The 4,242-nt window shown below is 37.6% G+C and overlaps 1 pseudogene; it reads left to right on the top strand.

Annotated features, from left to right (window-relative positions):
* The first annotated feature begins 987 nt into the window (after window positions 1–987).
* LOC117025535 (nuclear fragile X mental retardation-interacting protein 2-like) lies at window positions 988–2,907 on the top strand (annotated as a pseudogene).
* The last annotated feature ends 1,335 nt before the right edge of the window (window positions 2,908–4,242 follow it).

The raw sequence follows: 4,242 nt of genomic DNA, 5'->3' as shown, positions 1-4,242 counted from the left end.
CGTAGAGCTATAGAGTCCCAGCACTTGCCATGTTGTGTTACTAGAAAGAAGTATTTAGGTGCATGTCTGTATTTTAAACTGAAGGTAAAAAAAACAAATATTAGGTTGGTGCAAAAGTTATTGCAGTTGAAAAGGTTAAAAATAATTGCAAAAACCGCAATTACTTTTGCACCAACCTAATAGTATGTGGAACAGGAAAAGTATTGGTAATGTTCTGGAACTCTGTAAATGAATGAGTGCTTCATCCTACAAAGATTAAATCTGTCTGAATTTTGCATTGTGGTAGCCATTCCCAAGACCGTGAGGAAAGAAAGTATCAAAGCAGAAGACTTTATAGAGATGAAGAAATTACCTTCAATAGAATTTCAGATGATGTGAACCAACTTACATTTATTGCTAACTGCTTTGCTATAACTCAGTTGTTACAGCACAGTGTGACCTAAAGCATGGTCCTCAGAATTAGAAAAATTCACGTTCAAATCTGTCTTGGCCACTTATCATATATTCTTGGACATGTCACTCACATTTTCTGAGCCTCAGTGGCCTTGTTTGCAAAATCGAGATAATAGTATATAAACCATGTGAGGTGCCTCTGTGAGGGTTAAATGAGATATAATGCATGTCAAGTACCCGGCATATAGAACATGAACAATAAATGCTAACTATTATTTTCTTAATGGATGCCATAGTGAAAAGAATAGAAGTTTATTGTGCTCTCTGAATTTTTAATCCAGAGAAACTATTAAACCTATTCTTGGAAAATTTGGGGAAACTAGAGTGCCTATTGAAGCTGTGTATATATCCCTCTTTGCCCTCTTGGGAGAAGGAAGAAAAACATATACAGTTAAGTGTTTAAGGCACTTGACAAGTCAACTAGACACCTACTAGAAAGGTTGCAAGCTCTATAAAAGTGCTACCCCATAGTACTTTCTGTGATGATGAAATTGTTTTATATTTGCATTATTAAATACGGTAACCATTAGATACATGTGGCTATTGAGCACACGAAATGATGAACTAAATGGTAAAGCTGGAGAAAGAGAAGTATCTTCAAAGAACCTCAGTTCTGATGAAGCTACCAACCCTATTTCCAGGGTCCTGAATGGCAACAACAAGTTGTCGACACTAATCTGAAGCAGTCAAGGCCAGCACCTTTGGGAAAGCAGGAATTAAAACTAGGAATTTCATTCAGAAAAACAGCATAGACAAAAAGAATGGAAAGTCTTATGGAAATAAATCTGGAGAGAACCAGTCTGTAGATAAGAGTGATGCTGTAGCATTCCAATGATGTTGTAACAAATAATTCTGGCTATGTTACTAATGGTTACATGGGCATAGAAGCAGATAATGATGGAAGTAGATCTGAGAGCGGATGTACCACTCCTAAAAAAAACGGAAAGCTAGGCACAGTAGTGTCAATAGTTGTGAAAACCTTAACTTAGTGCAGGACAAAATAATGCAAGAGACCAGTGTCCCAACCTTAAAACAGGGACTTAAAACTTTCAAGCCTGACTACAGTGAACAAAAGGGAAATTGAGTGGATGGTTCGAAGCCCATTTGGAAGTATGAAACTGGGCCTGGAGGAACAAGTCGAGGAAAACCTGCTGTGGGTGATATGCTGCGGAAAAGCTCTGATATTAAACCTGGTGTGAGCAGCAAAAGGTTTGATGATCGGCCCAAAGGAAAGCATACTTCTGCTGTTGCCTCCAAAGAGGACTCATGGACCCTATTTAAACCACCCCCGGTTTTTCCAGTGGACAATAGCAGTGCTAAAATCATTCCTAAAATAAGTTATGCAAGCAAAGTTAAGGAAAACCTCAACAAAAGTGTACAGATCTCTTCTGTGTCACCATCTTTGTCTTCATCATCTTCATCATCTACTGACCCAGTCTTCAAGTTGGTTATCACAGGTCCATACGTCAGCATTGAAATCTGTTACTTTGGCCAACTTTTCTAATGGGCCTGTTTTAGCAGGGACTGATGCAAGTATATATTCTCCAGGGGGTCAGCCACTGCCAACTACTGCTTAATACGCTAACACCCATCTCTTCTGGGACTGATTCAGTTCTCCAGAACATGAGTGTGACTTCAGCACCTGTTGAACAAATTAAGTCTCGCTTTTTAATCTACCCATCAAATCTGCAAACTGTGCTGTTGAGCACAGCACAAGTGGATCTACCCTCGCAGACAGATCAGCAAAACCTGGGGGATCTCTTCCAGAATCAATAGGGTTTACCATTTATAAATGAGCCCAGTGTTGGCCCTGAGACTGTTATTGGGAAGTCATCAGATCATAAAGTGAAGGAGATGACACTTCACGGGGAATATCCTGCCACTTTGGTTTCATAGGCTGCTGAAATAATCCCCTCAGGAACTGAGCATCCTGTGTTTCCCAAGGCTTATGAGCTGGAAGAACGGACTAGCCCTCAAGTTCTGGGTAGCATTCTAAAATCTGGGACTACTAGTAAATGTGGAGACTTATCTTTGGAACTCAGTCATACAGGTGACCTGCAAAAAGCAGACACCAATAGTCAAGGTGCTTTCGTGTTTCTCTCAAAGCACTATGAGATAGAAAATCAAAATCCTCTGGCATCTCCTACACACACTTTGTTAGGCTCCGCCAAAGAACAGAGATACCAGAGAGGCCTGGAAAGGAATGATACCTGGGTTTCTTTTGACCTGAGGGCTGCTATTGTATATCACGCTAAAGAAATGGAATCTGTTTGGAATTTGCAGAAGCAAGATCGCAAAAGGATAATCACTTATAATGAAGCCATGGATAGTCCAGATCAACAAAGAACCAGACTGCCTGTTTGTGACCTTTCTGCCGCATTAAAGCCACCATTCATGGGGGACACAAGGCTTTTTGCCGCTAGATCTTCCTCGCAGCAGAGGAACCATAAGTAAAATCACAGGATTACACACACACACACACACACACACACACACACACAGTTATTTTTAAAAGGCAACAAAGTAATTAGACTTCTTAAGGAATCAAATTTATATCAAGAGACTACACATGGTTATTTAATCTCCAGTACTGAATAGTAGTGGTTTTTTTTTTCTTTTTCCTTTTGTTAATTTTTGTTTTTAAGTGTGACTGCAAGTGGTTAATGAATACAGACTTGTTAAGAAGCATGATTCTAAAGTTCCTGCTGTCATCAACTTGGGCAACAAATAACAACTTGGAAAGACAAATCCACTTAGAGGATCTCTGTATCTTGCTCTGTGACTAATATGATACACTAACCACAGGGAACCCAGAATGATTCAACATTTTCTCCCACTCCTCCCTTGATCTTTTGGTTATCCTTTGAGCCCTGCAAGAATGCTGGATAAATGCTTTGAAGTTTGGGGTGGGGAAAAAGAGGTTCAGATGGAAATATGTTGTGAAATCCAAATGTTATTAGGTTTGACTCATTTTACTCATTTTGGTACAGTTAAATACAAAAATAAAATTAAATTAGTAGAGATAGTAGTTTGTATGTAATATTGTTCTACATTTAAGTTTCTCCTAAATAGTTAATAATTAGGATCAAGACAATAACAAATCACCTGAAACTTAATGTAAAAAATGTAAATATTGCTGGTATTCACACTAGCAACAGAACACAACAAAGTCATTAATTTATTTTCACAAGTGAGCAAAAACTACATACAATATTATTTTACTCCTTATTACTATATTATGAGCAGAATTTGCTAAAGGTTAGACATTATTGGAATATAACAAATTGTCTCATTGCTAAAAATATGTAATTTATTGAATACCTACTCTGTGCCAGAGATGAGTGTTTTATGCACATCAACTTTTTAATTCTTGTAAGAACACTGTATGATTATTCTTATAATTTTAGCTAAGACTTAGAGACTTCATGTAATTTGTCCAATTCACAGTTGGTAACTAACAGATTAAGGAGTCTAGGATAAGGTGATCTGTCCTAAAAATTCATACCCCTAAACACTGTGCCTTATGACCTCTTTAGAGAAAAAAAACAACACGATTCTAAGCTCAAAATTTTCTCTGAAGCATTTAGGTTTATGTAACCTAAAATCTTTCTATGCTGCAGATACAGTATTACTTCAATTGAAGTCCTAGCCTTGACTTCTTCCTGCTTGTGCATGTACTCCGGATAGATTCCAAGATGTACTAATATATCATGCAGGTACAGAATGAGCTCCCTAATAAAAAAAAAAATGTAAAAAAAGAAAACATATTTAATAGTACTAGGAAAAGAG

This window comes from Rhinolophus ferrumequinum, chromosome 8 (assembly GCF_004115265.2).
Source record: "Rhinolophus ferrumequinum isolate MPI-CBG mRhiFer1 chromosome 8, mRhiFer1_v1.p, whole genome shotgun sequence".
Classification (NCBI taxonomy): domain Eukaryota; kingdom Metazoa; phylum Chordata; class Mammalia; order Chiroptera; family Rhinolophidae; genus Rhinolophus; species Rhinolophus ferrumequinum.
The sequence above is the reverse complement of the archived record's forward strand: the minus strand, read 5'-3'. Positions and strand labels throughout refer to the sequence as shown.